Raw genomic sequence first — 11,438 nt, 5'->3', positions numbered from 1 at the left:
CATCCTGCAGATGTTCACCAGGGCACCATTTACCAGCAGCACATTTAGCATTTCTCACTGGTGTTATGGTACAGTGAAAAAGACAAGCCAAAATCTCTCATCACAGGTTTCTGGGATCATTTGATTAAAATTCTGCTATCAGATGGTGGACTTTGCCCTGGTCTTTCTGATACTCCTCCAGCTCTGGATCGGGAGTTTAATTAAAGTCACCACACCACAGATTCCCTTGCACTTATCTTTCCTTCCTTCCTTCCTTCCTTCCTCCATTCCTTCCTTCCTTCCTTCCTTCCTTCCTTCCTTCCTTCCTTCCTTCCTTCCTTTTCTTCTTCTTCTTTCTTTTCCTTCTTTTCTTTCTTTTCTTTTCTTTTCTTCTTTTCTTTTCTTTTCTTTTCTTTTCTTTTCTTTTCTTTTCTTTCTTTCTTTTCTTTTCTTTCTTTTCTTTTCTTTTCTTTTCTTTTCTTTTCTTTTCTTTTCTTTTTCTTTTCTTTTCTTTTCTTTTCTTTTCTTTTCTTTTCTTTTCTTTTCTTTTCTTTTCTTTTCTTTTCTTTTCTTTTCTTTTCTTTTCTTTTCTTTCTTTCTTTTCCTTTTCCTTTTCCTTTCCTTTCCTTTCCTTTCCTTTCCTTTCCTTTCCTTTCCTTTCCTTTCCTTTCCTTTCCTTTCCTTTCCTTTCCTTTCCTTTCCTTTCCTTTCCTTTCCTTTCCTTTCCTTTCCTTTCCTTTCCTTCCTTTCCTTTCCTTTCCTTTCCTTTCTTTTCTTTTCTTTTCTTTTCTTTTCTTTTCTTTTCTTTTCTTTTCTTTTCTTTTCTTTTCTTTTCTTTTCTTTTCTTTTCTTTTCTTTTCTTTTCTTTTCTTTTCTTTTCTTTTCTTTTCTTTTCTTTTCTTTTCTTTTCTTTTCTTTTCTTTTCTTTTCTTCTTTTTCTCCCAGAGACAAAAATCAATCTCAGCAAAGACAGGAGTATCAGGATATTGGTTTGTGCAGCAGCTCTAACTAGGCACCCAGATATCTGGAAACACCACAATGACCATGGAGCAGATCCAGCCTTTGGCACATGCCAGACTGCCAGATCCAAAACACATGTACCGCACTGTCAGACCAAGTCTGCAGCCAGCAGGTCTTAGTTGGATTTATTATACTCTGACACATCTGCCTATATGATTCCATCCAGGAAACCAAGGCAGAAATTTGCAGGCACTGGGGTTCATCACTGCTGTTCTCAGTGACTGAGTGCTGATGGATCAGGATATTTAGGGAGATTCTAATGAGGGAATTCACCTGCCAGCATCTGTTTTCCAAAATTTACTTTCAGGGAAAGACATTATCTTGCAAACAAACACACACTGACACTTGCAGACACACACTCCTGATTGCACAAGCTGAACTCTGTGCTGTGCTATCAATACTCTTTGTGTATTTTGCAGCAACAATATATAAACATTTCCAGCAAAACAGCCTTCATTTAAGTTTGTTTGCCAGGTGATTCTCCCTCCTTCCTTGCATGGATTTCTGAGAAAATTGCATTTAAACAGGAGAAGAAATGCACTGATGCACTGCAACTTCCCTCCCTCAGTGGTGCAAAAACTCAGCTCAGGATTCAACATCCATTAACAGCAGGGGAATGGTAGGAGTCCTTGTGAAAATCACAGGCTCAAAGAAAGGTGCCTGAGGCAGCTGTTCAACCTCTCTTTGAGATGCACTTGTTCTGGGATGTCCTTCCTCTACCTTGGCACTAAAATAGATCTTTTCAAAGCCTTTTCGACTACTGTACTGATTTGATGCCACGTATTTTCAGGTGCTTGGGTATACTCCAATGCACCCGTGCTGTTTTATATTGTAAGATATTTTGTTTTATACTGTAAAAACTACCAACAACCTTACTGCACTCAGACTGCCTGCTGACACCCAGCCTGGGCATAGCCTGTTTTGCTGCCCTTGTAGTTGAACTCACACTAAGGAGAAGGTTGACCTCAAGGTTTTTCCCTTTTCTGGAGTACCCCAAACTCATCATACGCCCATGTTTTGGGGGCAAGTTGTGCTCAGAGCACACACAGCCAGCTTGGTCTGAGCAGAAGTCAGGTACATCCTCAGAGTGACTGTACAAATTTAACTCTGCAATACACTCTCAGAGATGTTATTGGTTGCAAGTAAAGGTTCTGAACATGGTCAGAACCTGCAGGGCAGATTCTTACCCTTCCTCACAGATTCTTTATATGCCCACCCCTGATACACAGGATAGGCCTTGGTTGTGTGAGCTTTTCAGCTGAATCTCTACTAAGTAATGCCTTGAAAACCAGAGGAGTTCAAGCTCCAAAAACCACCTCTTGATACCATCAGTGGCCCTGCCATGGGCCTCTTCACCCAACTGTACCCATCTGAGCAAGGTGCAAACCCTGTTGTGGCTTTGACACTCTATCCTTCTGTCTCAGCTCTTAAATTTGAGCCCTCAATGCTGTGGCTGAAAGGAAAAGGCTCCCAGCAGCACAAGCAGAGAACTCTGAACCGACTGTGGCATTCTGCCTGCATTCATCCCATGCCTCTCCATCTGCCCTGCCAAAACCAGTAGGTTCTCTCACAGAAATGCAGAGGACCAGAGGACTTTGGCAGATCTGTGCCAAAGATAGTCCTTTGCATGTATAAGATCTAAGTACAGCTAAATATCAGTCCTTGAGTTAGATGCCTGGTGAAAACAGCACATCACTTGCCATGAGAAACGATAGGCTTGGCCTTCTGGATTTTTTTTTTTTTCCGCTTAAGAATCTCTAGAATGGCAAACAGCTCCCAGATCTGGCTAGCTAGCATCCCACAGCAGTGCCCCAAATGTTTCCTATGCGGTCATTTATTGCTCTGTAAGGCTTTGGAAACAAGCAACGACAGAGAAAAAGTGGCAGATGAAGCTTATAGACTGCAACAACCCTTTTATTGGGAAACTCTGCCCCAACATCACAGAGGGAGTGGAAGCGACAGTGACTGCTGCAGACACGGTCCTCCGGGGTCACTAGGGCTTGCCCAAGCTCTGAAGCAATCAAATGCCCAAGAACAGTGCCAAGACTTACTACAAAATAGATGTGATGACCTTCTGCAAGGCATCCTTGTGGATGCCGTTCCACAATGCCTGACTAGCAGCTCTCTTGAGCAAGGCGCAATACCAGAAATGCCCAACAGTGTCAGGGCAAAATGCTGCACACCTTTCACAGATGAAAGACAACATAGATCTTCTGTCCTGACTGGCAGGACACTTCTGGAGCTCTCAAGTCTCCCAGAGACACACTGTTGGTCCGATTGTGGAGTTATTACCTCATTGCAGAGGTAACCTTTTACTCAGAGCAGCACAAAGGCTGCAGGGCCCTTCCCATGGCTGCTCGGTTCGGTCTACTAGAAGGCTGAAGGCTGTGGGGCCTGTTCCTGCCCTGGCCCTCTGCTCTCCTGAGCTTTTCCCCTTCTGTCTCCAAGCCACCAAACAGCAGGATCGAACGTCATGCTACGGAACAACTGGGTGACCCTTTTGAGGGATAAATCCCTGAATTTTATGCCTGAAGGACAATTCCTTTCTCTCTCCCCGCAGTTCCCTCCCACTTCCTCCCTCCTCCCTGAAAGAAAAATGAACGACTTTGCTGGAGGAAAGGGTGAAATTTCATCCTGGATCAAAACCCATGAGCAGAATACCCATGTGACTGCTCGCAGAACGCGTTTTGCATGCAAATATCATACATGCAAAGTGAAAATGAGTCATTTCACAGCCGCTCTGGCTCTAGGCACCGAGTGACTTCTCCTCGGTGTCTCCTGCACTTGTCTGCTTCCCCTCATTCACCAGCTCTGTCCCTGTCATCCCCAGATCCAGTGGTTTCTTAGGCCTTTTTTCCTGCTTAGGCTTCATTCATTCCAGAGTGAATATTAGGTGGGAAGGAAGCAGGGTGGTTTAATTAATTAATTATTTACTTAAGCTGTTAGTTTTGATTTACATTCCAGTTTTCACAACTTTGAGGTTTTCACTCACTGCTTTCGCCATCGGCTTCAGTCACCATGTTGGCTCCCAAAATCCAGAGGCCAGCTGAGTTTTCAAAACAGAGCGGTGGTATTTGTATTGGCTGCTGAACTTGCTTGGGCACAGAATGGCTTGGCTTTCTCTTCCCGTGCACATGAGCTGATTTCTTTCATTTTGGCTTTTATTGTTTGCTTTCAAGATCTAGGTATGGGGAAAATCAATGTAGGAACAATCAAAATCAGGAGAAAAAAACTGGGCTCCCTTCTCTCCCTCCCCTCCTCCCCCCCTTTGTCATTAGTTGATTGCACAGACTTGGAAATCAAGGGCAGGATGAACCCTCTGCACTCCATGTTGGCACATGAAGGAGAGGGGAAGCTGGAGGTTTTGGCTGCCTGGATGGAAAAACAAATCCCTTCCCACAAATGAGCTACTCACAGCTTTGGATTAGTTCTGGCAAAAGCCACCTAGGAGCTCCTTCAGTGATAGTAATGGATCTGAAAAGATCAGAGTGGACCTTGGGGCTGAGAAGAAGATCCCTGCTGAAGGTCTGCATGAGTCAAGGTGCATGAGAGATGTGGAGGAGAGGGAAAAGCATAATGATAAAGAAAAAACACACGTTTTCGAAAAAATTACAAGCCTGCAAGCCAATACTAAATCCCACTTCTCTTAAATCAAACAGTAGCTAAAACAGCAAAAGAGAGCCCAGGTTTCACTTGGAAAAGCAAAGCTTTAAAATCATCCGGCCATTTTTCTGGCAGCGATGCAAATCCAAAAGCCGGCAAATAGCACAAAGAACAAGAATTGACTGAAAAAATGAGTGACAAGACCTTGGATCTCAAGCAGGCGTCCAGCTAGTCTGTACGTACGGAGTGGTTCAGAGCAGCCATGACATTCAACCGAGAAGCTGAAACTATTTGTCTGTTGTTTACCTCCCCACCCCATATCCCCCCCGCCTTTCTTCCCAATTCTTCCCCACCACTGACCTCCTCCTCCTGCCCTCCCCACCAATCAGCCAAGCCTGCCAGCGCAGGGGTTACAGCATGACATAATTGCAACATGCATAAACAACATTTGCCATTAAGGGATACTTTTAATGAGAAACAGAGCTGCGAAGGGGAAGCATCAAAGTGGCTCACGGAAGGAAACCGCCTGGAACAAAATCCTACTTGATGCCCCAATTAATATGTTCCCTAATTCTATTTCCTGCACTTGTGGTCCCGCAGCCTCCTTGCTTTAATTTCTTTGGGAGGATGGAGAGGAAGGAACCTGGAAATGCAGCGTCTTCATGGCTGACTTGATGTGCAGGCAATGCGCATATTAGAACAAATTAGAGAATTAAAAAATAACCGACGACAGACTGAGGAAATGTCATCCCCAGGATAATAGTATTAATTGAGACCTGGGTTTTGCAGGCCAGGCCAGCTTTCGAAAAAAAAAACAAAGCCGAAAGCTGGAGTAATATGACTGGATTAATTACACCGGGAGGTATTTTACTCTGCCCAGCTTCGATCTTTAACTCAGCAACACTGTTGTGTGTTATTGCGGCATCCTCTTGGCACAAAGGCAAATGTGTTGTCGGCTCTCAGACATGGCAGGAGGGAGCTCTGCAGGGCTTCTGTGCCAAAGGCTATGCTGGTCCATTTGTAGCAGAGCCTAACCAAACTTGGATGCATCCTAACTGACACGGAGACAACGCTTTTTGCAGATCTGCCGTGTTATGAACAAAGCACAGCTGAGCACCTTATGTTTTCCTGACCTTGAGCTTGGCTCCAAAGAAAAGGGTAGAGTATACTGTTTACATTAGCATTTAACATATGTATTTGTACACAGCTGACACTCTGTAGTCAGAAATGAACTCTGTCTACACATCAGATGTCACTACAGCAGGTATGTCCATTGATTCCCTGACTCATGAGCCATAGAGATATATTGAGAGTAAAAAAGAGAAAGAAAACTGTTCCTGTTGATAAAACGCTCAACAGCTGAGCATGGAAGAGGGAGCAAAAGAAACAGAAATGCCCTTATGAAAGGAGAGACCTGGGAAGATGAACCATGTGGTGAACATCTCTGCTTAACCTTCACCAACAGCTTGAAGCTAAACAGAGTCAAGACTCAGCAATGATGTAAGCCTTTTCTTTTTTTTCCCCTGATTCCTATGGAGACAAGACTAGTGTGATCAGGGTTTGTCCGCCCACAGTTACCTCATCATCTCTGAGCCCACAGATCTTTATTTAGTTGGAATACTTGGTTTTTCAGTAGAACTCAGAGTTATGTAGTTCTGACAAGTATTGCACATACAGGAAGCCAGGTGGAAAAGAGCTCCCATAGTGGTCCAGAAAAGGGGAAAATGAAACCCTTAGCAGCCACCAGAGAATCCTGCAAGAGAGAAATTCACAGCAATTCAGATTTCATTACTTTGCTCAATGAACAATTCCTTTAAAGGGCTCTGCCTTTTTCTGCAAGTCTAAGCTATAACTTAGAGCAGCCAAAATTATCACAAAGATGAATATTGCCTTTGAAATTCTAGCAGGAAGTGGAAGAAAACCTTCTGAGAAGTCTCACACAGAAGCTTGCTTTCTGCAGAACTTCAGTCATCACATGAAGTGCAAGCAGACTGCATGACTTTAGATTAAATTCCTACTTATGATCACTGAAATAAAAAACACCCTCTTCCACCTGTGAAACACAGCACAAGTGACAACCAGCTTGCAGGAGATTCCCTAATCATTTATCAGATAGAATAAAGTGTAATTTGACAGAGACTGGGCTCAGAAGAGATGTGACTCAAAACCCTCATTGACATTTCCAGCTTTGGTCTCAGCATTGTGAGGAAGAGGAAGAGGGCCTGGGGAAGTCACAGTCTCCCACATCCCAGGGGTAAGATTGTAGGACAAAGAGAAATTAAAAAAGAAAGGAGAGAAAAAAAAGCTGGAACCAAAGAGCTGGAGGAGCAAGCTCCTGGTTTGCAGCTGTTGAGAAGTTCCAGCAAGACATCAAAAGCTCTGCTCACACATTGCACTGCCCGGTCTCCATCCCAGCTGATACCATAGCACAGCCATTGAGAAGTTAATGGACTGTTGGGTATGGTAACATGGTAACACACCTGCCGGCCTGCCTTGTACTCTTCAGGTCTTATGCAATGGACACAAAGCTGCATCTCCTCTTCTCCTGGATTTGATTCATGAGGTTTGACTTCTGCTCCCAGGCGCTCTCGCCAGAGGTGCAGGAATGGAAAGGCTCTGGCAGCTTTCAGTATGTGCTAAGAATTTCACAGAAACAGCCCCAAATCTGCATCAGACTCTGGATGACTGGATGGCATATGCACTGCAGACAAACAGCCCTTACTTCTCTCATTCTGATTTTACTCATTTGAGATTTGTTAGGGAGACCAAAGCATTTGTTTATGGATACAAAAGACAATGACAGCTGGCTTAAATTCTTGGCATAGGAAGTGTTTTATGTTGAAACCAGTCCTTTCCCATTTTCAAAAACAAAATTTTTAGCCAAAATTTCTTTTTACTGTCGGCAATTTCCAAAGTCTGCTGGATTCTTTTGGTATAATTTATCAGTATCTTTATTGAATTTATTCAAACTGTTATCATAACAAGAGTGTACTTCTAACTCCTTGCCATAGCCGCTGTTTTCGGAAAATGAAGTCCAATGTAATCAAAGATACAGAAGCTGATTACTAAAATTAGTTTGCTAAAGCTATTTGAGAAAGGGTTGAGATTCGAGAGCATTTCAAACCTTGTGAGCTAGAAACAATCTGAAGTTACAGCTTTTAAAATATTTGTGATAAAATCTGTCACCAGCTTTAACTGGAAACTTGTTTTGCAACAAGGACCTTTTCTCCTTGTGGAGTTACACATTTTCACCTCTTTCACATTGAAACAGATTGAAACTGAATTTCAAGGTGTATTCCACAATGTAGGCTAGGTCTTTACAAGGAATCTCAGAATATGACATTGAGCATTAGGATAAAGGAAAAAAAGTACTTTCTGAACGTTTGCAGACTGTTAACCAGAAATCATTTCAAAATGGTGTTATTATATACCGAATTCACTAGAAGCATTGGACTTCTCACTTACTGAGAAAATATTTAACATATGGGAAACCATTAAAATGCTTCATGATGAAACAAGAACCTACACAACCTTTCCACTTGGTTCAGGTTGAGCTCAGGACTATCACAACATGCAGTGGATCCCACAGTGGCTGCAGAGAAACAATGCTCCTCAGAGATACCACCTGTCTGCAGGCACCTGTCTCCATCTTTCTCCGCTATTTAAGATGCTTGGGCAGTTTCTTGTTCCTGGTCAGGCTGTTAGTACTCAAGTCAACATCCTGAGCAAATGCAGAGAAGTACTATTGCTGGCTTAGGCCCTGGCATGGTCAATACAAACAAGTTAGGGTGAGTTTTGAATATAAGTGGACTTAAATTGGGAAAATGCGTGATCTGGAACACCTAGAAGAAACACAGCAGGTTTTCACTACAGTTTTCAGATGAACATAAAACTATGGGCAATTCAACCATTTCGGTCATAATACAGACCTAAGCAACATTTAAACTTAGTACTTTCAAGCAACTTTTCCAAGTCTGGGGATTTGAAAATGTAATTCATCATAAGGCAACAGGAGAAATATTATGACACTTTTTAGACAAGTCTTGCTGCCATTCTGACAGTCTCCAAATCCATCCATTCATCTGAAGAGAAGCATCAGCAAGTTTAAGGCTTTGGGTATAGGAAATCAAGTCATGAAGGAGAATAAAAATATAGATGCTTCTAAAGCTACATCAGCATTTTCCTTAGGTGATTTTCCTGTACCTTGCCTATTGCTTGACACATCATTACCTGGTAATAGGTCTCTCAGCTCTGGGTGGGAACCGGTGGAAAGAGGTGCTGGGAACTTAAGGACCATGGCAAGTCGTGGGCTTAATAAAACCAGAGATGCATGTCTGGAAAAGGTAGAGCTGACATATAGAATTGCAAAAGAGGCCCTTGCTCACATGAACTGGGGCTCAGCCCTGCAAAACTGTCGAATACCTCCTGCAATGAGTGGGAGTTAGAGGTGCTTGCATGACTTTACCGGATCAGTTGCTCATTCATTGCTCGACTCCTGGTTTTACTATTCTCCTTAATGGACTCAACTTCCTCTCTTTTCCCTGTATGAATGTGTTGAAAGGATCGGACCTCCACATGGGCTGACTCTCACTTGGAAAACACTCCATTATAATTCACAGGGAACTCTCTCATCTGCTGTCTGTGACACCTTCCCACAGAGGATGTGCTTTGTACTGTCCTGCATGGATAAAAAATATTGCAAAACAAAACAAGGACAATCATTTTCCTTGTTTAGATTACATTGGAGCTGCCAGAAAATCCAGCTGGTTGAAACATACTACATGTGTTTTGCAACTATTTTCCTTAAAGTTTTCTTTTGTAAAAACTCTTGAAGCACACACAAAGAAAAATAACACCAACAATTCTTATGAGAATTTTTGCACTTCTCTTTCTAAACTTTTACTTCAGAAAAGAAAACTCAGAAACTTCGAACAACTCAGGGTTTACTTTCTTCTGCAGATTTTTGTTTTGAGTGAAGGTCAGAGCCTTTTAAACGTTTTCACTCTTCATTGAACAAACTTTTGATATCAACATCCACATGCGAATGCATGAAACTGCTTGCTTTATCTGGGTTGCAGTCTTCCAAGACATCAAACCCTCAGCTGAGAAATGAATGCAGCTAACCTGCCTTAGTTAGAGCAAGCACTGCAGCCAGTGACCCTGCCTGGCTCGACAGTTCATGGAGAGAAATGCATGCCTTGAGGGACACGAAGGGCAATTGCCCCCCGAGTCACTTGCTTCTCTTCAGGGGCACATGTGGGAGCTACCACTGACTGTGTGACACATAGCTGCCTACTAGCAGAGAAGCCAACCCTGCCAGTCCCGTTAAATGTTCCTGGCACTTGGACAACCCAATATTCGATGATTAAAGAGCTTGCCTTGTTCTTTCTTTCCTCGAGACAGAAATTAGCCACCTGAGGTTTCCTCATTGCTCTCCACAACCCCAAAACAATCAGAAGGCAAATTTCCAACCTCATAACCCAGACTTTGGAAGTCACTCCCTAATCTCCCTGGTTTATCAGCCACATCATGAGATTACATCATGCCCTGGTCTCACCCAGCATAGAGCCAGCCAGCGGGCAGCCACACTACCATTTAGGATTGCTTGTTGCTCTGTTTCTAAGGAATAAATTGAGCCTCTAGCATATGCAATGAGGCTGAGCAATGGCTGGTTAATTTTCATTTTCATTTTATTTTTAATAACCAGTTCATATCCCCTCCTCTCTGTCCCTCCTCCCCAGCATGGGCTGACTGCTACAACAGCAGAATTGTACCTTCTCTGGGTGCTTTCACTTTCAGCCAGGATTAACATGGCTTCTTAGAAATCATTAATATTACCAGCAGTGAATCTGCAAAATACGAGCATTCAAGTCCAACCGGTTTAATTTGGATAAACATCAAGAAGATGCAGGTTATTAGATTCTACTACATCTGAAACACTACTCCAAGTGCAGGAGCTCAGCTGCTCTAACTTGGCCCCAATAATTTACAAGAAACATTGTGCCTCTTTGCTAGTTTCTCCCCACCTTTAGAACACAGCGTTTATGTATAAGGTAAAAGTGCATATCAGATGTACGTTTTTAAAGCCACTTCACCTGTAAGAGCTCAGCCGTTTTGCTAAGAGCTTTGCATAATTACATTTTGTTAGGGGTCTGGCAGACCTGGCAAGTCAATGACAGCACATTTCTAAATATCAACAGGCACAATGTAGGTTCCTTGCTAGAAAGCAACATAGCTCCTACAAGATTCCTTCCCAGTGTCTGTCAAAATTACTTCCAAGTCACAATGCCATGCCTGGAGATGCTAACAGATCTGCTTTGAATTTCCTGTTTCAGACTGGAGCCTTCTTTTGGGCTGCCCTTGTCATTTGTGTATTTCAGCTGACAGCTGCTGGAAGCAAAGATTGTGAGTGTGCCCACTGCCTAAAATTTTGCAGGTGACTTCACCTTAGCTAGTGCATCTGTGAATTGAATCAGAAATTACAGGGAAATGAGAAGTCTCAGTCTGACATGACTCAGTTTTCCAGTCTGAGCTCACTTTCTTCCTCCACCACTTTGTAAAGCTTTGTCGGGAAGAGAAGGGATGAGAAGAAATGAAGCTGTATACATAAATTCCAGCCTTCCTTCATGGTGTTTCATAGTGCTGAAAGACCTCAGAAAGCCATCACATACAGCACAGCTCAGTGCTGGAGTCACTTCTGCAGCTCAGCCCTCGGCTCCCCGGCTCAGGAACTTGGCTCACCAGCCGTTTCATTACATGTGAATGTCTTTTGCATTACCAGATATCAGGCCTGTTCCTCCACCTCCCAGCCCCCCCAACACCCCATGTACCACCCC

The 11,438-nt window shown here is 43.1% G+C and overlaps 1 long non-coding RNA gene across 2 annotated transcripts in view; it reads right to left on the bottom strand.

Annotated features, from left to right (window-relative positions):
• Positions 1-641: 641 nt before the first annotated feature.
• The window catches only part of LOC146543205 (uncharacterized), a 140,789-nt gene continuing 129,992 nt past the window's right edge, over positions 642-11,438 (bottom strand). For both annotated transcript variants that reach the window (XR_014887081.1, XR_014887083.1), the window contains one exon: positions 642-4,180. This is a non-coding gene — a long non-coding RNA (uncharacterized LOC146543205). The remainder of the gene's footprint in view (positions 4,181-11,438) is intronic.

The sequence above is a fragment of the Meleagris gallopavo genome, chromosome 17 (assembly GCF_905368555.1).
Source record: "Meleagris gallopavo chromosome 17, MGAL_WU_HG_1.1, whole genome shotgun sequence".
In the NCBI taxonomy this organism is placed as follows: Eukaryota; Metazoa; Chordata; class Aves; order Galliformes; family Phasianidae; genus Meleagris; species Meleagris gallopavo.
Note: the sequence above shows the minus strand (reverse complement) of the source record. Positions and strands in the feature narration are given on the sequence as shown.